The 24808-nt window shown below is 41.7% G+C and overlaps 1 protein-coding gene and 2 long non-coding RNA genes across 4 annotated transcripts in view; 2 read left to right on the plus strand and 1 right to left on the minus strand.

Annotated features, from left to right (window-relative positions):
• Positions 1-24808, minus strand: part of LOC132127750 (uncharacterized) — a 461390-nt gene that overhangs the window by 207706 nt on the left and 228876 nt on the right. The window lies entirely within an intron of this gene.
• LOC132127618 (obscurin-like) overlaps positions 1-24808 on the plus strand; it is a 499117-nt gene that overhangs the window by 46356 nt on the left and 427953 nt on the right. The gene's annotated exons all lie outside the window — the stretch shown is intronic.
• On the plus strand, positions 9667-16548 carry LOC132115401 (uncharacterized). Its single transcript, XR_009425485.1, has 3 exons — positions 9667-10258; positions 10344-10387; positions 16483-16548. It is a non-coding gene; the product is annotated as an uncharacterized LOC132115401 (long non-coding RNA).

The following is a 24808-nucleotide window of genomic DNA, read 5'->3' on the forward strand; positions in this document are numbered from 1 at the left end:
AAAGAGAGTGAGAGAGACGTTTATTTAAATCAACAACTAACCAAACTAATGTAGAGATAAATAATTTAATGTTATCTAAAATTAATAAAATCAAACAGACATTCATTAATGTTAAGAAATACTTTACATGTTATGTGATGTGTAAAAGAAGTTGAAATCTCGCGTCAATTTTAAAACCAACCTAAAAAAAATCTAAATATATTTAAAATAGGTTAAACATTTTTATCTATATAAAAATAGTTTTAATTTCTTAAAAAATAAAGAGTTGTTTTATGTTAGCCTGCTGATATTTCACACCAGTGTTGTTTCCTTTGTTTCCTTGCTGTGGCTACACGTGACACACCCCTTTTTCACGGTTGCTTTTAGTGTGTACAAAAGCCAACGCCGCAGCCAGCTAAACAGTGTTTTTTTTTTTTTTTTTTTTTTTTTTTTTTACGGCTTAGAGCAGGACAACCTTTTTTTGAAGGGAAAAATGTCTGGCTCTCCTAACGGTAAGTCTAGTTTTCATTAACATCCATTGTTTAAATCTGTATGCAGAACACCGGTTATGAGATGATTGTGAACAAGATCATAGCATTGAACGCAGGCGGGATGATTCAACTATTGAGAGAGCGAGCCGTGAGAGACAGGCAAACTGAAAACGGAGGATCGCTCTGTGAGTTCAGTCAACATCTAGACCTATAAAAGATTTCTATTACAATATCAGAAGAAAAGAAAAAGACTAAACTTTGTGTCAGTACTAGCTTGTTAAAGATGACTTGTTAATCGATACCGCACCATTAAAACTGCTGATCAACACCACAAACAGTGATAGACAGGGGTCACCGTTAGGAAGAAGAGTGGTTGTGACTGCCCAGATCCATGCACCACCGCAAAGATCTACTAATTCTGCACCAATTTGGTATGTATTAATCATGTATATTATTTATAATATATGTATCATCTCCTTGAAGAAAAAGAAAACATCAAATGCTTGTTCTTTTCACTCTAGATTGTACAAGGAGTTTTGCTAACACTATACCGCAAGCAATTGTTAATGTTATTTCTGGTGTAGGTGTTAGGAGGCCTGGGGTAGCATCAAGATCACACCTGGAAGAGCAGAACGTGACTGCTTTGCCGCTTCAGGCTGCAAGAGGAACATAGATTAGATAGATTATTTTATTGTTATTATTATTATTATTATTAATAGTAGTAGTATTGGTATTATCAATATTGTACAGAATCAGAAGACACAGGGTCTGGAAAGAATATTTTGTTCAAGCATGGGATGGATGGGATATGAACAGCCCGTCTAATGTGGATAAAGAGAAGAATTTAAATCAAACCACAGACACCGTTGAAAACGTCGCAGATTCAGATGGTGATGCAGACAAGCTCCCTTCAAACCAAGAGGAATACAAGAACCAACAGCAGAACGATGTAAACAAAGAAATGTTTAACCTTCTGAACACTTATCAAGAACCAAGAAAGAATTATAGAGGACTAAGCAAGTTTTAATCAGACTGTGACAACACAGCAGAAACACAGGATCATCCTTAAACAAATTATTGCATTGCAAAAATGTCATGATGGCGTTTTTATTTACCTAGTTTTTTCCTAAGTGTGTATTGTTTTTAGTTACACATGTGCGTAGGTGTGGTTTTATGTTTAGATTTTTTTTTCTTTTTTTTCTTCTACATTTAGTTGTGTGGGCTGTATGTTGTGAATATTTTTTAATTAGGGTTAGAAATGCCTGTAAAACGTTGTGGGGAGTCATGTGATGGTGAACAAGATCCTCCGTTAAGATGCAATAGCGATGATAATTTCCAACATCAACAAAATTACAGAAAAGTTGCTCAGGCTCATACACACAGTTGATGAGATAAAAAACACATGTCTGCTAAATTAAAATTAATAAACGAGGTGCGATCAAGGGCAGAATCTCCTCCAGAACCAGCTTTTGATTTTGAACAATTTGTAAATTCTCAACAGTTAGGTGAGGTGTCAGAACCACGACCATACCCAAATTTTGAACAGTTGGTAAATTCTCAACAGACAGGTGAGGGAGCAGGTACCTGGCCACACCACACACTTGACATAACAGACCCCTGCATGGGTCTCACACATGGTGAAATAGAATCACTTGTAAGAGAGGGTGGTGATGTGGCTAGATACACAATAGTACCACAAGCTCGATTCAATGGTTTGGAAATCTGCAGGCTTATAAATCTAAGGGAAATGTCTTCTACAGATCTAGCAGACTACACTGTGTTTTTACATGACACGTTTTCTGAAATAGGGCGTTTTCCAGATTATTAGGTGGAGATGGTAGTTTAATTAACATCACTTTGAGCGGTCCTAGCTTGACATCAGATGTTAATACACTCTTGTCAGCTAGCAATGATTACAGCGTCGGTCTCTTCATCTGTGATCTTGAAAAAATCATGCATAGTAACTCAGTTGTGCAGTTTGATGAGTGTTTAAATTTAAAAGGGTCTAAAGCAAGAAATAAATGAGGTGCTCAACGAAAAATAAGGGATCTAGCCCATGATCAAGTGATTGGTAAGAACAGACTTAATTTGTTCATCCCCTCAAACATTACTGAGGAAAACAATATTTGTTTTGCAGACTACTTAACACACTTTCTTAACCCTCAGAAACCACACACAGAGTTAGAGTCTTATTTAGCGTCAGCATTGCAGAAGTCTGCTGGATACACTGATCAACATATGTTCAAACTAAGCAATATCATTAAGTGATATCATATGTTGAATATTACAATAGTTGTATTCTATAGAACGAATACAGGGATGTTGGAGAAATATACAAACATAGATGTACCACATCCTAAAACAGTGTTTTTGTACCTCCACAACAATCATTGTTTTATGATTAAAATCTGTAGGAGTTCATTGGCACACCATACATGTGTGAGTATTGTTATCAAGGGTTTACCGCACTAAGAGATCACAGATCAGATGCCAATTCACCTGCGATGTTTGCAATGCTTCTGAATGTCATTTTACCCCGAGAAAACAAAACACTACGACGACTGTTTGTGATACTGCAGGTCAGACTATTACACCACTCAGGCGTCCACTTGCATGGACTACCTCCCAAAAGACACAATAGCACTGACACACAACAATGCATATCAGAACAAAACATACTCGAACATATGAATTGAATGGCTTGAATATATCAGCCAATCACGTTCCGTAGATGTTCAACATGCGCTAAATCATGGTGAGGTGTCATTCGGCAAGTATTATGTGGACGGTTTTTATATCAATGGCACAAATAAAAAAGAGTTTTGTGCCTTATGGCCTTCTCAAAAGACAGTTTGATGACAAGATTGAAATTTTAAAGTATGCATACAATATTCATACCGAGATTCAGTGGGAATGTAGCTGGACCTGTGCTAAACAATCTGATGCTGACTTGATTGTGTTCATGTCTACCTACAAACATCCTGAGAGATTGAAACCTCGCCAAACGTATATTGGTAGAATGAATTCACACAGCAACCTCAAAGGAAACAACACTGGCGTGAAATATCAGCTGGCTAACATAAAACCACTCTCTATTTTTTTTCACCTATTTTAAATGTCACCACACGCATTTTGTGTGTGTGTGTGTGTGTGTGTGTGTGTGTGTTTAGATTTTTATTTTTTTTTTAAGTTGGTTTTAAAATTGACCCGAGATTTCAACTCCTTTTACACATCACTTATTATGGATAGTATTTCTTAACATTAATGAATGTCTGTTTGATTTTATCAATTTCGGATAACATTAAATTATTTATCTCTACATTAGTTTGGTTAGTTGTTGATTTAAATAAACGTCTCTCTCACTCTCTTTGACTTGTTTTAACAAAAGTCTACATAAAAGACAAGTTTGATGTTTCTAAGGCGTTAAGTCAGTACTTCCTTTTTCCCTGTTGCATTTCTTAAAATAAAATTCTCACCTGGAAAGACGTGTCCAGACAATCCTCAGAGTAACAGGTCAAGAAGGAACTCCGCAGAAACCCCCACAGCTCAGATTAGAGATACAACCATAATATATCCAGTAATAAATACATCAAAAGTCAAATCTGACATCTGTTTGATCTTTTGATTTACACACACCTCTGTCATGTCAATCAAGGGTGACAGGACCCAGTGACATGACAGTCACTGTGACAGACAGGTCATATAGCCATAAATCAAATCCAAATCTGACCATGTACACATTTGACATGTGACAACCTGTCAATCAATGCTGACTGGACCCCCCCATTAAATCAAGCCATAAATCAGGGTCATCAATCTGACACAAAGGATATGATAACACTACTTGAGGTGGCGAGTCAGTTTATAGTTTCCTACACTGTCTCAGTCTCTCCAAAACAAGAGGTTTCCGTTATTTCAAAGGACATTTACAAAAAAATTTTCTCATATATAGTTATTAGACTTAACTATGCATGTGATCCCTAAAAAAATCTTGTTGTTTAGCCACAATGAATATGTGGATGTTACTGCATATTGGATGGTCTCTACAGTATTCTGATGTTCCAGATATAATTGTTTGTGCTCTTCTTTAACACTGGGTTTTGTTATATGCCTAAACCATAAATATTGGACTGAGACTGTTGGTAGTGACATGAACCACAGTTTGCTTTGCTGATTGGCGAACCGTCTGCCAGAATATACCCCGACTCTCCAAACAGTCCTTGGAAGGATGACTGCACTTTTAGATGAGAAATGGGTGTTTCTCATCTATCCGGTGACTTATTAAACTGCAACACAACGGTGAGCATATATCTGACTCTTCTCCGAAAGTGAAGGATTTTATCAGCTAAATGCCCAGGAGAGGAGAACAACAAGGAGGACATGGACACTTAAGTTTCTGCTGTGATCTTCTATCCTGCAATCTTGTCTAGTGACTAAGCTTTGGAAATTAATTTTTTATTTTTTGAGGACAGATTTTTAATGGAGAGATGGGTTGATTGCTGTTTCATGACACAGGCTTTTGGGGATAGGATTTGCGTTGGTGTGGATTGGTTTCGTATCTAAATTTTTTTTTAGGCAGACCTATATTCTCGGTTATATGCGGCCTGAATTATTTGACCTCAGGGGCGTTGGACTGGGGGTAAAACCAGTACTGATTACCAGGGCCCCAAAGGAAGAGAGGGCCCTTGAAAAGTCTGGAATATATATTTTCAAGGGGTGGTGGGGGGTTATTAGGACTGCCTATGCATATGATCTTGTGCAGCACCCCTGTTTGACCTTAGTATCTGTCGACTTGGAAGACGGTGTGGTCTAGCCTCAGTTTGACCTCTGGAGGCTAGGCTCATCGTCTTATATATTTCTTCATGGAGCATGTATCATAACTCTGGGTGTGTAGATGATGTCTGTTGTGGTGTCTGTTGTTTTGATGTTTTGTTTGTATATATAAAAATAAAAATTTGATCACAAAAAAGGAGTGTGAAAGACCTTATGCTTGTGTGTTGAGCAGGCAGTGCTTTGTTTTATTTTACAGCCTAATGGTTATCATAAGATAATACGCTTCTATTGAAACATTTAATTAGGCTGATCTTTAGTCACATGTCATGAAATCACAACCAGCCCATCTTTCCAAACCTCCTAAACTAGTCTCTTCAGGTTTTAGTGATGTTTGAACTCTGAGATTCTGTCTGCAGACCAGCACACACAGAAGAGGATCTGAAATCAGTCTCACACTCATCAGGAAGATAGGATTAATCCAAACAGTAAGAGACTCGCTTAATACTGGATTGATTATGAATGTGAAATTGAGGAAAATAAAGGGCATATAGATTACCAGCAGATTGAACATGAAAACAACCAAAATATGATGATCTGGTTTCCTGGACGTGTGAGAGTGATGATCAGCAGAACATCAAGCTCCACAAGATTTTATCCATGTGATCACTGACAGAGTGGAGACAAAAACAATAATAAATAATATTCAAAGAAAAAAAAATATGGCCTATAATGATAAAAAGAAACACAAGTATGTAGGAAATTATGAAATGAGGAGAAGATAAAACAGAAGCAGTATACAGAGTCATGGCTGTAGCCAGACTTTTAAAATTTGTGCGGTCCAGGGGATTTCTGTAATGGAGTGTCTATTTACACTAACTCCACCTACCAACATGTGATTCGGCTTGTCAACATTACAGAAGACAACCAACAGTCATCAGTTCTTGTGGTGCAGATGGTAAAATGTGTGACGTGTTCATGTTGCTGGGTTTGAATCTTTCTTTTGACATACTTTTTTCTCCTGTTTCAAATTTCAAATCATATCAGAAAAGCATTTAGTTTCATTGAAAATGAAGAATATAATAAAAAAGTTTAAAATAAAGTATAGGGTAGGGTTATTATAGGTGTATGATGGGCTTTATTGTCCCAATAGTGTTGCAACCATTTATTAATTTAAATTGCAATTAAAATTTACACTTAATAAGTTAAAATCGCATACTGGTGTTTTACAATGTACTACAATAATGAGGTGCAGATGATTGCCACTATTTGCAATAAGTAGTAAAATTTTAACTCGGTGTAAATATAATCTATAGCTGTCTGCACTAATATCACTAAAAATGCTGCTATTTGCACTATCATCCTGACAGTTTTTGCTTGGACATGTTAAACATAATCATTAGGTTTTTTTATGTTTTTAATTTGCATATTAAAACAAGTGTAGTAAATGGCAAATATAAATTATAAACGTAATATTTTCTCTCCCCCATTCTGTGATAAGAAGCCACACCAGCTCAGAAAATTGCTGGAGCAGGGGGAGATATCGCTCAGTCGACCCACCAGCTCCACTGGGGTTCTTCCTCCCACCAGCTTCACCTTGGTCCTCAGACACTCTGGATCCACTGCAGATCTCTGGATCTCAAAGCCCCAAGCCCCTTCTGTTTCCTCCCTCCCTGAGTTAACTTGATCCCAGGTGTGTCTCGTTTCTCCCTTATCCTGAGTATAAAAGCCCCAGTATGTGTAGTTTTCCTTGAAGTCTGAAGTAAGTGTGTTATGCTGTTGCAGTATAGTATCTCCTTGCGAGAGAGAGAGAGAGGTGTTTTTAAAATTCCTGATCTTTTCATTATTCTATGTTGCGGCCAGCAGCAACAAAAAGGAGCGCTGCGAAGTGTGTGGACCCAAGATGGACAGAAAAACACAATATACATGCATCAAGTGCAAGAAGTACATATGTAACACACACAGTAAAACTCTGCCCCTCGTGTTGTATAGACTGGTATGTAAAGGCAATGTGTTCAATGGGGCTGATGTGTCATCTAGACTGATAATGCCTACTGCATGTGTTCAGCTTGTGTTGTGTAAACTGACCTTAATGGGTTCAATTTCTAATGAAGTTCAAATAAATAAAAGTCAATAAGTACGAAAAACCTTGCTTCATTTGTAAATTTGATTTTTTTCACTCAAATCTAGATTATAATTGTTTTTTTGTCAATTTAGTAAAAAATAAACAAAAAAACGAGTAGCATTTTAATTCTTAAATGTGATCTAACAAAGGTAAAGAGAAAATATTAACCATATATGCTGTTTATATTGCTTGTAATTGGGATTAAGTAAACATATGTTGAGTATTTTAACATAAAATTGTTTGATTGTGCTGAATTAAAAAAAAAAAAAAACAAATGCAGCGGGTCCACCAGACCCATGAACACTGGCTGAATAACAAAAAAAATGAACACCACACAAGGGTTAATCTTCCTTAAGTGTAAAGGAGTAACCATATCTAAAATGCTACAAAATATAGAGTCTCTAGTTTTTATACAGCATCAAGTCTGAGGTTTTGGATATGCTAAGGAATTGGGATAAAGCAGGAAGATTACTCACAAAGCAGTATTCTGTGGTAGAAGTGTATGGAGTGAGAATACACACACACACACACACAAAACGTGTTCTACTCACACCCAACGATTCACAAACAAACTCAGTGTGGTTTGCAAATACAAAACATCGCTCACAAACTAATGCATTTTGTTCTGCAAATAAAAAGCGTACCTATCAAACAAATACAGTATGTTTAAGATATACAAAGAAACGTATTTCTTCAATGACAAAAATATCCTCCAAGTACAAACTGCAAAAAAAAGCAAAAACCTTCAAGTACGAAACAAAAACCTTCAAGTACAAAACAAAATCCTTCAAGTACAAAAAAAAAAGTACGAAAAACCGTCATGTGACTTTTGGCACTAATATTCCGCCTTGCTGATCCACACGCAAATGCCTTCAGATCAACATGCATGCTAGGAAATGACCATGTAATTCACACTCCACAACAGCAGGTGGCGCTGTTAGCGACTTGCTTGGCGCCGCCACGGACATGGAAAGAAAAGAGAAGAAGAAACGCTAGCGTGGGGGACGTTTTGAACACGATGAGCGGCCAACAGATGAGTTTGCAGTCGTTGCTGGTGAAAAATCAGTCTGAAGGGCTTGTTATTCGCTATAACAGCCACCTCGCTATACATTACCCCGCTTATTACATGGCTACTTACAAAATAAATAAATAATTTGACACAAAATATTGATTTAAAAATGAGTTTATTGATTTAAAAACGATTGTATTGCTTCCTTAGCAACGGCCTGTTTTTCATGGCAAGGGTGTGTTGGGACCTCCAAATCAACCCTGGTCTTCTCCTACCAGTGTCTCATAGAATATAGAGGGTAGCTGCAGCTGTGGTAACTAGAGCACAGCTGGCAACCTGGATGCCGAAACACTAGAGTTGTGACGTTCGCGAACGAATCGATTCTTTTGAACGGCTCATAAACATGAACGATGGGAGCCGAGTCGCGGCTGGAGGGGAGCCGTTCTTTCTGTCGTTCTTTTTTCCTATGCGTGTTTCACACAGATGCACACAAATGAGCTCCTCCGCGAGACAGAACAGTTATAGGGGGAGGGGCGCACCCAGCACAGGCCAACCCTTTATCGTGATGATATTATTTATTAGTTCTGCACGCATCCTTCACGTCCTTCACATCCTGCGTGCCTCTGTCATTGGGTAGGAGCGTTGAAAAAAAAAATTTTTTGCACAGACATTCATTGCAGCCCACTTTGTTATTGTTCATTGACTTGAAGGGGCTGATGTTTGCAAAGTTTACAGTAGTAATAGTATGTAGTATGTAGACATTTCCATTTTATTTATTCTAACTTTAAATATTTTTTGTTTTCTATCAAAATGTTCTTGTGTGATAACAATGTTCTTGTGTGGAAGTGTTTGTAGTAAAAGCTGTTTTGCACATAAATTCATTGCAGCCGGCTCTGTTTTTTATGTTTATTCGTGAGTAGGTATTGTATGAATAACATTAGTCAACGTAGCTTTACACACACACACACACTTTGTACTAAAGGTAAATCCAAAATAGTGATGTCACTGTCTAAGCAGAGGGATTTGTGCAACCCTATGGAATATAGTCCACACATGACAAATGAGGTAATAATCAATATTTCAGAATAATTCAAACTCAGATATTGGTGTGTGATATCTGAGTTTTATTTATTTGACTACAAATCTCACCTCATCATTCTTCCCAGTGATTATTTCCAGGATAAACTGAGATGCCTCCAAGCTGGCTTCTTAAAACTGACTAAATATTTAAAAGAGCCAAAAGAGAAGATCCGGATCCCCTCAAAGAGCAATAAATCCCATCACTAAACACTACTGACTTCATGATTGGTAGACAGGTGGAGGGTGGTGCCCCAGGGCAAAACACACCATGACAATATCAACATCATTTGAGGGCTGCAACTTCACTTTTAAATGACAATATCCTGGCCAAACTACTGTTGTCAGTGATATAATTATTTGAAATTAGAGCTTGTTACAATATTGCTAAGTTGTTGGTTATTAATTATATCTAAGTTAGTGTGAACAGATAAAATGTGTGCATACGTCCTGAGTGTTTCCTTTGTATTTGATTGATTTAATTGTTTTGATTGATTTAATTGATCAGTTTAAGTTCTCTCACTTAGTAGATGGTATTTATTTAGCTTTTATGATACTTTTTAAAAAACATTCAAACCTTTCTTTATTCTTGTTTGTATGTATGTGTTTTCAGAAGTCGGACTATGCCAATATTGAGACTGCTGTACGGAACTTGCTGTCTCTCTTATCAGCAAGTGTCAGTCAAGGGCAGGTTGAGGTTCCAGGCCAGAGCAAAGTTCAGGTTCAGATTCAGGGCCAGCATCAAAGCCAGGGAACTTTTCAGGAATCGGGAGTGAGGCAGGCCAATGTGCAGCAGGAGATGTCAAAGTTAGAAAAAGTACAATGTGTCTACAATGTATATATGTACAGGCGTTCAGATTTTGCATGACATGCCTTTCAATTTACTTCACAGGTCTTTTCCTGCTCTTTTTCGAAGAGAACGAACCAGTTGCAAACGTAGTTCTCTTACGAGAGCTCTCTCGTACTGCATCTTAGCTAAGACACTACGGGAAAAGTCTCTTTTCACGAAATACTGAAGCAAAAAATTATCCTTAATTTTGTATTTTTGTAAAGCGCATTTGCAGCAGTACACAGCCATAGGCGAGACGGCTCGTTCGCTCATTGGCTTGTTCTGCGGCAACTGCACAGCCTATCGAGCGCGGGCTGATGCAACATCAGACCAATAAGGGCGCTTCGCGCCCTTCTTGCCACTTCCCGCCGAAACAGGTGTGGCCCAACTTATAAAAGGAGCTCGAAAAGGCTGACTCACCTGATTTTTCATCTCTTCAGCGAAGCTCACGCATCGCTGGATCACGGAGGAAGCAAGCGCCGTCTGAGAAAGCACATCAGCAGGACGAGCCATTCTGAAGCTGCTGGCATCGCCGCCTTCCACTGCGGTTCCTGCTGCACTATCCGGCGCCTATATCCTTTCAATCCTGTTATATCCAAGCTGTTCTTTATGTGTGTGTGTGTGTTCACCCTGCGACACACGCTCGTAAAAGAGCTCGCGTCTTTTTTAAGATGCCTTCCTGCGGCTCGTAAGAGCCCCACTCAGCGGGGGAGACCGGTACGTCATCTGTGTCTCCTGCCTGGGTGAAGATCATGCAGCGCTCGCTCGCTGACGGCGGATGCCCCCACTGCGAGCTGTTGCCATGGTGACTCTGAGGACTCGCCTGGCCTTTTTCTCTGAGCCTGCATTCTCCGCTGCGCTGAGGCGCCGTAAAAGCATCGCTTCCAGCGGATTCCAGAACCGTCTTCAGCTCAACCGAGCTCGCCGGTTCGCCCTGCTTCACCGCCCCCCCCTGCATCGCTTCCCGGTGGGCAGCGCCCGCTGTTTGCCGGCGCGTCGGGGGAAGAGGACACGCGCTCTCTGCTAGCTTCGGGCAGTGAGGGCTGGGCGAGCTCCGAGGATCTCGCGCCTTCTGCTCAGAAGCCCAGCAGACGAGCTGACATCGAGGAGCCGGGGCGAATGCTCGTGTTGGCCGCGATGAGTCTCGGCCGCGAGTGGTTTGCACCAGCGCCCCCCCTCTCGTTCCCGGCTAGATGGTATTTCCTTTTCGGATGAGCGTACTTCTCAAAGCCCGCCTCATTTCTTCCTGAGCTTCACGAAGAGGTGGCGAAGGCTTGGAACGCTCCATATTCAGCACGAACTCGTTCGTCTGTCTCACTAGCATTCTCCACACTGATGATGCTAAAAACAGGAACTACCACTCACTTCCGCCGGTGGAACAGGCGATAGCGATGCACCTTTGTCCGCCCTCTGCTGGACGGCGGCAAAAGCGGTGTTGCCATCTAAAGCCTGCTGTGTGACGCTGCGTCGGCACTACTAACGATGGCTGCTTCATCAAAGCGCAGGTGTACGAGTTCCGCTGTGGCCGAGCTCTCACCCAAGCGCGCCGCTGTTTCAGTTTCCAGAGATTATGACTGTTTCGGCGTTTTTTGCAATGCGCAAGCCTGTACGGTTGCCCGCTTGCCTGCACACGAAAACCGTTATCACGGCTACCCAGATATTTCCCGAAAAAGGTGTAATTTCTGGTGTCCCGGCCACGGCCAATGGTGCTATAAATGTAGTGACGATGCCCACTGCTCAGTGCCCATCTCCACATATAAGCACAGCCCTTCACACAGGGCTCGCGCCCATAAAAGCGACTCAAGTGGATCACTCGCACTACATAGTAGACGTGCCCACTCCTCAGTGCCCACAATCACTATGTCACATGCGTCATGTGGTTTCTGTAAAAACGAAACCCGTGCACGTTCGTCCGGCCACGGCCGATGGTGCTATAAATGTAGTGACGATGCCCACTCCTCAGTGCCCATCTCCACATGTAAGCACAGCCCTGCACACAGGGCCTGCGCCCATAATGTCGACTCAAGTCGGTCACGCACACTGCATAGTAAACGTGCCCACCCCTCAGTGCCCACAATTACTATGTCACACGCGTCATGTGGTTTCTGTAAAAACGAAACCCATGCACGCTCGTCCGGCCACGGCCGATGGTGCTATAAATGCAGTGACGATGCCCACTACCCAGTGCCCATCTCCACATGTAAGCACAGCCCTGCGCACAGGGCTAGAGCACATAAGATCGACACAGATCGGTCGAGCGCGCCGCATAGTAAATGTGACCACTTCCCAGTGCCCACATACACTATGTCACATACGGCGCGGGGCTTCTGTAAAAACGAGGCCCGTGCACGTACATTCTGCACAGGCAGACATCGAGTTGAAAGTGGTAAAAGTGCACACATGCAGCCCACGGTTACTCGCAGATATTTCGAGTCCCACGGGACCCGCTCAGCCTCCCTCCAGTCGGTTAAGCCCCGGAACGGGGTCGAGGAAGAGCGATCTGCCCGCTTTGATCAGCGCACTCCCCGCCTCAGATGCGCAGCACACTCGAGCGCCGCCGTTGCCCAGTCAACAGAACGCGTTTCGCATCCAGCCCTTAGCCATTCATGCAGATGCATGGTCAGTGCCTCCAGGGGTTTTGGATTGGGTGCTAGGCATTATAAAGAGAGGCTACTCGCTACAGTTTTCTCGACGCCCACCGCGCTTTTCAGCGCGCGTCGAAACTACGGTCAAAACAGAAGTAGCACACATACTTCGGGCCGAAATATCAAAACTGTTGAGCAAAGGGGCTGTAGAGCCTGTGTCTCAAGCTCAAAGCGAGGGGGGGCTGTACAGCAGATACTTTCTGGTGCCCAAGAGAGACGGAGGGTCTCAGGCGCATACTGGATCTAAGACAGCTGAACAAGGCATTGATGAAACGCAGTTTCAAAATGCTCACGACCAGGAAGCTCCTCGCGCAGATTCGCAGAGGGGACTGGTTCATGTCAATAGATCTGAAGGACGCGTATTTTCAAATACAGATAGCGTCAAACCACAGGCGATATTTGAGATTCGCCTTCGAGGGCCAGGCATACCAGTTTGCAGTCCTGCCATTCGGCTTGTCCGTAGCTCCTCGTACGTTTACGAGGTGCATGGATGCAGCGCTCGCTCCTCTCAGACTCAGAGGCATACGAGTGCTGAATTATTTGGACGACTGGCTGGTTCTGGCCCGATCACGAGCGGAGCTCGTGGACCACAGGGCCGTTTTACTCGATCACCTCGAGAAGCTCGGCCTCAGTGTCAATTGGGCGAAGAGTTCGCTGAACCCCAGTCAGACGATGCTGTTTCTGGGTATAGTTCTGAACTCGTGTTCCATGACGGCGCGGCTGTCACCACAGCGCGCGATGGGCATTCAGCGTGCAGCGAGTTCTTTCCGCTGTGGCGCGACTGTGTCGCTCAAACACTGTCAAAAGATGCTGGGTCTCATGGCCTCAGCATCTCCGGTTCTGCGGCTGGGTCTGCTCTGCATGCGCCCCCTGCAGTTCTGGCTGAAGGCTCGGGTGCCGCGCAGAGCGTGGGCGTCTGGCCGGCTGCATTTCAAGGTCGATCAGAGCTGTGTTGCGGCTCTAGCACCTTGGACAGCGAACGGCTGGTACCGATCAGGTGTAAGCCTGGGGACTTCCCCGAGTGTGAAAATGGTGTCGACGGACGCCTCCACTTCGGGATGGGGAGCGCTGCTCGAAGGCAGACCGTCCTTTGGCCTATGGTCAGAACGGGAAAAGCTCCATCATATCAACTGCCTGGAAATGCTGGCAGTGGAGAACGTGCTGACGCGCTTTTGTCCCCATATCAAGGATCACCACGTCGTAGTCCGTTCGGACAACATGTCCGTGGTGTCCTACATAAATCGCCAGGGCGGTCTCGGGTCCCGAAACCTGTGCAGGCTGATGGAACGCCTCCTGATTTGGGCTCAGTGCAACGTGCGCTCGCTGAGACCAGTGCATGTGCCTGGACTGCAGAATCTGGGTCCAGACAGGCTGTCCAGAGGCAATGTTCCTACGGGCGAATGGTCTCTACACCCGCAAACAGTCCTGCTGTTGTGGGAGAGATTTGGCATGGCGGAGGTGGACCTCTTTGCGTCCCACGAAAGCGCTCACTGCCCCGCGTTCTTTTCCAAGAACGAAAGCGCGCTGTCACGGAGATGGCCGTGCTGCCAGCTTTATGCGTTCCCTCCCGTCTCCCTCCTTCCGCAGGTGATAGAACGGGTGAGAGAAACAAGATGTTCAATACTGCTTGTAGCACCTCTTTGGAAGAACCAACCATGGTTCCCAGATTTGATGCAGTTAGCAGATGTCGCCCCGTGGCCGGTACCGTTGAGGAGAGACCTCCTCTCGCAGGCCAGGGGCTCGATTTGGCACCCTCAACCGGAGTTGTGGTCCCTCCATGTATGGGCACTCAACGGTTACCCGCTGATCTCGCAGTGGGAGTGCTAAATACCATCACTCAGGCTAGAGCTCCGTCGACACGACGTCTGTATGCCTCGAAGTGGTCGGTGTTCTCCAGCTGGTGCACAGCTCGAGGTTATTCACCCCTTAGTTGTGAGGTGACAGAGGTCCTCTCCTTCCTTCAGGAGCTGTTGGATAAGGGCAGAGCCCCATCCACGTTCAAAGTTTATGTGGCTGCCATCGCGGCGTTTTCTGAAACGGCGTCCGGTCAGTCAATAGGAAGGAATGATTTAGTCATCCGGTTCCTCAGAGGAGCTAGGAGGCTGAATCCTCCCAGACCTCCGTCAGTCCCTATGTGGGACCTCGCGGCGGTTTTGGAGGCCTTGAAGGGTCCCCCTTTCGAGCCTATCCAATCGATTAGCCTTCAGCATCTGTCGTTCAAGACAGTATTCTTGTTGGCTCTCGCTTCTGTGAAGCGTGTGGGTGATTTGCACGCGCTCTCGGTGAGCCAGTCGTGCTTGGAGTTTGGGCCAAATGACTCAAGAGTCATACTCAAACCTAGGCACGGTTATGTGCCGAAATCCCTCAACACACCGTTTCGGGCTCAGGTTATTGCCCTGTCTGCCCTGCCAGTGTCAGGGGAGGATGGAGACTCGAGTCTTCTTTGCCCTGTCAGGGTTTTAAGAGCTTATGTGTCTCGCTCTGCTGCTTTTCGGCAGACGGAGCAGCTATTTGTCTCATTCGGTGGGCATTCCAAGGGAATGGCTGTTTCGAGACAGAATCTATCCAGATGGATAGTTGACGCCATAGCGTTAGCTTACGCTTCCAGGGGCCTTCAGTGCCCGTTGGGCGTCAGAGCACGCTCCACAAGAGGTGTCGCCTCGTCGTGGGCGTGGTCTACTGGGATCTCCTTGAAGGATATATGTATGGCTGCAGGTTGGGCCTCGCCGTCTACATTTATCAGGTTCTATAACCTGGAGGTTCCCGCCTTGCAAGCAAGGCTGCTGTCGGTATAGACGAATCAGGGCCCTGAGGGGAATTCTTAGTTCACGAGCGCTATGCGCTGCCGACTGTTATATGGGCAGTATTGTGTAAGACCCGCATTGCCACATTGGTCAGGTCTTGCCTCGGCTGTGTGATGTCATATTGCCGCATCTACGGATGCTGCTAAATATGGGACGGAGGGCTTTTTCCCTTTTCTGTCCTGGACTCTCTGTGAGTCCCTCAGGTGACTGTGCACTGTAAATCCTGGGCGTTGCTTCAGGTTTATTGGTGTGTGATCCCTGCGCGCACGGCGTTTTACATTGGGTTCCCGTAGCATCTTAGCTAAGACGCAGTACGAGAGAGCTCTCGTAAGAGAACGTACTCGGTTACTAAACGTAACCTCGGTTCTCTCTAGAAGAGTACTGCGTTCTCTGCCGTGCGCACGATTCACTCTGGTTCGCTTCGGCGATGAAATAAATCAGGTGAGTCAGCCTTTTCGAGCTCCTTTTATAGGTTGGGCCACACCCGTTTCGGCGGGAGTTATTATTGGTCTGATTTTGCATCAGCCCGTGCTCGATAGGCTGTGCAGTTGCCGCAGAACAAGCCAATGAGTGAACGAGCCGTCTCGCCTATGGCTGTGTACTGCTGCAAATGCGCTTTACAAAAATACAAAATTAAGGATAATTTTTTGCTTCAGTATTTCGTGAAAAGAGACTTTTCCCGTAGCGTCTTAGCTAAGACGCAGTACTCGTTCGCTCTTCTAGAGAGAACCGAGGTTACGTTTAGTAACCGAGTACGATTTACTACGCCACTTAAAATGGTTTCAGCAGCATCTACAAAGGCCACAAATATTCAGTTTTATTTGCTCCCAAAACCCATGACCAGAACTCCACAGGGGTCTCAGGAGCTCAGGCTGTTAATGGCAGGCTTAGGAAAACGCCTGATATCAGTGCCTGAACACTGCAACCATGCAGAGGTAAGCATTTTTTTAAATTATGTACTAAAGAGATCATTAGAAGTGATAATTTATTATTAAGAAGTGCCCATGGTTTGTTTTATATTGGCCTAATAAGATTTCAGCAATGCTGCTGCTTGAATTCCCTAAACTGGAGACTTTGTCTGGTGGATGGCTGTTTCATAAGGCAACTGGTAAGTGGAAACAGCATGATTTGACATTGTGTGACACATCTGAAATGGACTTTTGAAAAACAGGTTAAAACAGGGTACACGCAGGATTTCATGCATGACTGTTGTTGGTGATTTACAGAGGTGGAAGACTTACTCAGATCATGTATTGCAGTAAAAGTAAAAAAAAAAACTGTTGTAGAGTTACAAATTTTCAGGCTCACAAACCTTTTTTTTACTTTAACCCCTGTTAATTTGATCACTTTCCCACTGTCCAAAATAATGAAGGAGGAAGTGGCCAGAGAAAACTTGTCTTGATCCCGCCTGAGTCTGAAGGCTACAATGCAAAACTGCTCAAGACTGTGTCCAATAATGGAAGACACACGATTTTCATCGTTCCACTTCAAAATGAAATAGACACTACGCCACTTCCTTCTGATGCCCATGAATTCCGAAAAATGCCAAAATCGCAATGCAAAACCTGTGGAGAAATTTTACCGTTACAAGTTTTGGCTCTGCATGTAGACTCTTGTGGCAAGTCTACAACAGAAGAAGTAAGTTTTTCTTAACATGAAAACATGACACTTAGTTTATGAAATCTTTTCCATTTTCAGCAAATGCATATCAAAACAGCAATTGCTTTACTACTACAGTGATGTCATTGATAATGTTAACCTGATCCAATTAACAGGAAAACGATGAGAATGCTGATGGAAAACAAGATCAGGATGTTTCGTTTGTATCCTGCAGTCAGAACAGTAAGTATAAGTACATTGACATCACACTTTACATGTTTTCATGCTATATTGATTAATGTAGGCTGTATAGTTTTTTGTTGTTAAAAAAAGTGAAGAATAAGCATAATACTTCAGTTATTCTGATTGATGTCCTTATAGTATAACCATGCGACTGCTTTTCTTTAATTTTTTTTCTCTTCCTGGTTGTTTTTAGGGCTGCTCCGATCACGATCGGCCAATCGTTAATGCGCATCTCATCAGTAAAGCCGGTTCTCTAATCAGCGGTAAATTCCATCAGGTGCATGGTTTCACATTGAGCAGCTGTTACTACACAGAACCGTTGTTAAATGAGAAGATGCGCAAATAAACGCTGAAAATGAACGTGGATTTGCGCAGCTTCTCAGTTAGCAATGGCTCTGTGTAGTAACAGCTGCTCTATTTGAAATCACGCACCTGATGGAATTTACCGCTGATTAGAGAATCGGCTTTACTGACTAGATGCGCATAACGATCGGCCGATCGTGATCGGAGCACCCCTAGTTGTTTTGTTTCCTAGTTACCACAATACTGTTGTTGATATGTCTCCCCTGCTTGCACAGATCATTAGAAGTGTAAAATTGCAATCATAATATTATCATATTATAATTTCTCAAGTTTTGGTTTACATTTTTATCAAAATATTCTATGCATAGTAAAGGAAGAAATTTGTGACTTGCTAACATTAAGATTTGAGTTAAGAATTTTCTTTAAAGTTAACCCTGATTACTGTATTTGTCTTTTTTTTCAGCTTCAACAGTCACTGCAGAGACCCTGTGTCCCATTTGCCAAGTAGTGTACCCTGCTGACATCATTGAGATGCATGCCAGTACCTGCAATGAGAGGTATGTTGTTTTCCCATGTAGTTTTGCCTTGATGCATAACAAATCCTTTTGTAATTTGATGTTTTTTGGAACTGTTTGTCTTCTTCTTACTTTGAAATGTCTCAACATGAATATTGATCAACAAGATTTTTAATATACTAGTCAATGGGTTTTTGCTTGTTATTGACTATTTAGTTAATATACTTTACATTACTCATGATTGTTTTGGACAACACATTACTTGTGACTTTTTTTGGAAATAATAAAGTAAAAGTTTCTTCATGACTTGACTAGAATTGAAATTCTCCTGTTTGACAATTCAATCTGAGTTAGCAGACATTTGCACAATTTAAAGGGTCCAGAACCTGCCTCAATCATATTCAGAGATAGACAGACATTATGTCTTCCAGGCAATCAACTCCGGAGGAGCACTCATTTGACAGCAGTGGAGTGGATTTAGATGCAATGGAAGGACCATCTGGCACATCTTCACAGATTGCACCTTTGCAGAATCGGCCAACAAGTTCTTCAGGACCTTCTGATTATACCAACAAAACTGAGGGTTTGTAGTCTATTTGTTACCCCCTGTTAGTGGTCATTGTTAAAATGTTTGGTTGATGGCCTTTTCTGTGTTGAAATCTTTACTCCATTTATAGAGAGCAAGACAATACCAGATCTGGCAATGGCTGCTCAGTTGTACAGGGAAACATTACTTGCCATTCATGCATCAAGGAAGCCACTGCATTTGCACATTGACCTCAGAGGGAGCAAGTTAGACCAGGAAATGGCTTTAATTGCTTTTTATAAAGCACGCAGTGTGGAGTGGGCAAATCCTATGCAATGCAGTCTTGAAGGTTCATATTTTTTCTCTTGTAGTTCATTTTAGAATTTTTTTATGTGCAGTCTTTTTTTTCACAAATAACCCATAATCTCTACATTTCTTATAATTAATAGGTGATCCCGCATCGGAGAGGGAGTGAACCGCTTCTTGCTCTCCAGAATCATGGAGAAGCTGAAAAATGGTTTTAAGTTGAACTTTGGTAATGTCTTTAATTACCTTGCCATATATTATGGAGTGTTTTAGCTGCAATATTCTTAATGTCATAATTTCTCAAATTTCTACGTGCTAAAAGGCCTTGTGAAACGGAAGTTAGAGCCTATGATGTGACTTATTTCCCAGTAAAAAATAATTTTGGGGGAGTAACAGCCCCAAGTTGATTCAAATCCTCTGCATTTGATTGGGCTGTTTAAAATTGGGTGGGGTTTTAGTAACAAAAATCTGTTTGCTGCTGACTGCAGTCTGAGTCACTTTTGTAAACACACCTGTGTTCAAGCTGTCATTAGACATTAAATACTATTTTACAGGAAAGACAGCAATTTTGAGGTAAAAATATTCTGATACTATATAATTGACAAGTCATATCAAGAGCCAAATGAACAATTAACACAGGAACACTAGGATTAAAACTGGGACCATTTCTTTTTTACTTCATGTGGCATTTAAGATGTTTTTAGGATTATACTGTACCTACTGTACATACCTATTGATTTCTCTTGTTCTACAGTATACAACCACAGAATCACAAAATAATTTGAGTACATGTTAATTGGTCAAGGAATTTCTTCTGTTTGCACAGGAAATTCTGGTGACACAAAGCTGTTTGATGGAGAGCCAGACCATCTTGTACCTTTATCCTCTGCATTCCTTGTTGAGAGTGACCTGTTTCTGATGGCAGGCCACATGATTGGTCATTGCTTTTTGCATGGAGGTCCTGCACTAACAGGCCTAAGCCCTGCGATTGTTCACATCCTGTGTGGGGGCACAGTTGAAACCGCCATCATACAAATCAATGACTGTCCAGACATTGATCTGCGGGAGAAAATTACACTTGTGTGTATTCTGCAAACTTCCTACATTTTTTTTTTTTTGATTCCTATATTGGGTTTAAGAGTGTTCATATTTTGTCTTAAAGCTTGAAGGGAGTGCTAAACTCTCAGCTGATGAAAAGGAGAGCCTTGACAACTTGTGTCTTGCATGGGACTTTCCTTTGATGACAGAAAACAACCGAAGATGGCTATTTGAAAGGTTTTTATGTCATGCGGTATTTCAATATTGTTTAATCTATTTAACATCATTCATTACTCTTTTAAACTTCTATAAATGTAAAGATTGTCTTTGTGTCTTTTCTCACTAGGTCATTGGACGGTTCATGAGGCAAATAAAGCAAATAAGAAAAGGGCTTAAAGAAACCATGTTGTGGCCACTCATTAGTGAACGTCCAGATGTAGCTCCAGTGATTTTCCCCCGGGAGTCGAGTGCTGTCTTGACCTCACAGGTAAATAGTTTAGTTAAAGGGGTGATATAATGATTACCGTATTTTCCGGACTATAAGTCACACCTTTTTTCATAGTTTGGCTGGTCCTGCGACTTATAGTCAGGTGCGACTTATTTATCAAAATTAATTTGACATGAACCGAGAGAAATGAACCAATAGAAAACATTACTGTCTCCAGCCGCCAGAGGGCGCTCTATGCTGCTCTGTGCTCCTGTAGTCTACACCGAAAACATAGAGCGCCCTCTCGCGGCTGTAGACGGTAATGTTTTGGTTCTTGGGTCTAAATAAATGCGACTTACAGTCCAGTGTGACTTATATATGTTTTTTTCCTCATCATGAAGTATTTTTGGACTGATGCGACTTATACTCAGGTGCGACTTATAGTCCGAAAAATACGATATATGGAGTATTTCACACTGTTCTTTAAGGTCTCCTAATAAGTTGTGCACAAGATAAGCCGTTTTGGAAACTGGAAATCTGGAAATTGATTGTTCTATCAGGGGAACACCAACACTACAGGACAATTGCTTATTCCAGATCAAAAAAGTACTTTTTCTAAAAAAGTACTTGATTCTTGTGTTGTTTTTTTGTGTGGCTTATATTTTTGTGAGATTTATATATTTATCTTAAATTTTTTGTGTGATTGTATTTTTTTAAGCACCATTGCACCAAGACAAATGCCTCATATGTGTAAAAACCTAACCCTAATTCTGGGATGGTTTATCTGCTTGGTGTTGTATGTGTAGTGCATTCTGGAACGCATCATCTGGCCTACGATGACTGATGATGATGACGACGAATGCTCTGTGACAGATAAGAGCCGCATCACAGGGTACCTTCGCCGGTTCATTCAAAATGGTATACTTCCCTCATGTAATGAGTGATGTATTTATTAGGGATGTCCCAATACCACTTTTTTTAATTTCCGATTCTGATACCAGAATTCTGAGTATCAGCCGATATCGATACTTGCCGATCCGATACTACTTTGATTTTCTTGAGCAATTTAAAATTGCACGCGCGCACACAAAATGTTAAAATGTGTATAGTGCTTTCTGCTACATCTAATTTTAAATGTAAAAACCAATAATTTAAAATGATTTTCAAGTTACAAGAATATTAGTAATAATTAATCATGGCAGTATTTAGGAGAACATATAATAGGTACGTTTGATCAAATAAATATGCTAAATATATTTTCCTTAATTGTGAAAACTGTCATAGTAAAAACGCTTTAGTGTGCAGATGGTCATTTTGGGAATTATGCGCTTGACCATAACTTTTATGCACATCATGGGTGCAGAATTAATGCGCCTAAATCATTCTGTACACAACGTTTATGCGCTTTCTGGGCGCAGAATTGATTCTATAGAAGCATCCTCTCATGAGAATCTTCGCTCTGCAATGGAAAGTTCATAACAACAGAGTGAATTGCATCCATCCTGAGACTTTATGAAATCAGATCTTTAAGTTACAGATTTTCAGTGAACTTAATATCTTTAAGTGTGCATTTGTTCCTTTACGTGAAGGTATCGAGTTTATATTGTATGCCAGATCTGGGTTATATCTCAAAACCCTTCTAGAGTCTTTTATATTCCAACTATTCACAAAAAAATCAGTGTCCCATACTGTTTATCAAAAGAACCTGGCCAGTGTAGGGTTTCCAGATACAAATATGTTCAGCCACCTTTTGTTCATAACCTGAAAAAAAGATGCTTTCCAGAAATCAAAAACGACAGCTAATAGCATATCTGGAAAAAATACACCGGTCAGGTTCTTCATTTTTATACTGCATAAGTGCACCTGTATGGCTCTTAAGCTTGTTTAGAACATTTTCTATAAAACTGAATTTTATCTGTAATGATAAAATCTAATGTTTGCATCAGCTACATAGCCAATACTTGTCAGATAAAATCTTGTTTGGCATTGTTCTTCAAAAAATTATTTGACAACCATGAGCAAAGTAAAAACGCATTCTCTATCATTTTGAGCATTTACATATTTCTATTTTGTAGCATCCAGTGAGGAACTGAAGGCACTCGTGAAGTTCTGGGTTGGATGGGAGGCTCCTACAACTACCCTCACGTTGGAGGTGACTAACTGTAGTCTGCCGAAGTCTTCCACGTGCTTTGAGACTCTCCGTCTTCCTGTCCGCTACCAAGACTTCACTGTATTTAAGGAAGAACTGATTGCCTGCTTTCAAACATGTGACACTGGATTTGGATTGGTATAATGGCACTGCTAAAATGTAGCTTCTTTCAAAGGCAGTTCTCATTCATGTTTTTGTTCAGAGTTTTTCAGTTATGAATATACATTTAAGACCACGCCTCCTTTACCTCCACAAACAGGGAGCGAATGTCTTCGAAGAATTCTATAAATGTCTCCTACGTTTTCCCATCTCTCTAAAATCTGATGTAAGCCAGTTTGGTTCTCTTTAGTCTTTTTTTTGTTGTTGTTGTCTTTCTGACACCTTCAAAACCTTTTATTTCCACATTTCCCTGATTTGACCATGTTGCATTGTCTCCGGTGTTGTTTGTTGTTGTCAGTTAAACAAAGTTATTGTATTTTTTTGGGTTGTTCCAAACCCCAGATGTTTTAAGATTGTATTCAAACTACAATAAAAATAATACAATCTACATATTAATGGTTTGAACATTCATTATGACATTAAGAGAGCTAAAAGTCTTAAAGTCCTCTGCTAGCACTGCTTGAGGAAAGCTATGCTTCCTGCTGCCGCTGGCAGTCCTACTAACAGTCTGCTGCCTAACAGACTAAATGTCTGCTGGTCTGATTTGATTAAACAGAGAAAAATCAAACATGAGACAACCTCACTAATTCAGAAATATTTATTTGGTTTTAGTAAGAAAAGAAATGATTGCATCAGGTCCTTTGCAGAGTATGTTTTAGTGTAAGCCTAGTAACTGCTGGACATACTGCACAGTAAGTATGTAGATGTCTGAGCCATGTGATTGGGACTGTCCCATGGGATTTATGGCTGCCTTTAGTGCTGCCATTTGTTCATCACTCATTATATCACCCATCTCAGGAACAGTGACACCATGGTGTGGCTCATCAGGCAGGCCACTATCCTCCCAGTCCAGATGTGGTAGGTACAATCCCTGAAAAGACATGCAAAGTGTTTATGTAGAGCAGTGGATCTCAAACATTTTTACATCAAGGACCCTGACCACATTTGATAACACTTTGGAAAAAAACAAAAAAAAAGAGAAATACACAATATTTATTCTGAGACTGAATAACATTACTTTCTTTATCGATGTATGTTCAAATTAATGTAAATGGGATGCATTTTTGGTGAAATTTATAAAAAATATTTTATTTCTAGAAAAAGTCGGAATTAAAAAGTTTGTGTGTGTGTGTATATATATATATATATATATATATATATATATATATATATATATATATATATATATATTAGACACACACACACACACATACATATACATACATACATATAAAAGACCCCCTTGAACCTCCCTCAAGGACCACTGGGGGACCCCACTTTGAGAACCACTGATGTAGAGCATAAGTGAAGTGACATTCAGCCAAGTATGGTGACCCATACTCAGAATTTGTGCTCTGCATTTAACCCATCCGAAATGCACACACACAGAGCAGTGAACACACACACACACTGTGAGCACACACCCGGAGCAGTGGGCAGCCATATATGCTGCGGCGCCCGGGGAGCAGTTGGGGGTTCGATGCCTTGCTCAAGGGCACCTAAGTCATGGTATTGAAGGTGGAGAGAGAACTGTACATGCACTCCCCCCACCCACAATTCCTGCCTGCCCGGGACTCGAACTCACAACCTTTCGATTGGGAGTCCGACTCTCTAACCATTAGGCCACGACTTCCCCCGATTGCCAAGTTAAAACCGATAAAACCCGATTGCCAAGTTTATTCTTAAAACTGATTGAATATACTTTAATTCAAATAAAATCTAAGCACATACTTCATGCGTATAGTACTTTTCAGCAAGGGTTAAACAATGGAGCAGGTTATGTCCCAATTTTCACCTTAAAAATAATGCAGCAC

This window comes from Carassius carassius, chromosome 3, assembly GCF_963082965.1.
Source record: "Carassius carassius chromosome 3, fCarCar2.1, whole genome shotgun sequence".
In the NCBI taxonomy this organism is placed as follows: Eukaryota; Metazoa; Chordata; class Actinopteri; order Cypriniformes; family Cyprinidae; genus Carassius; species Carassius carassius.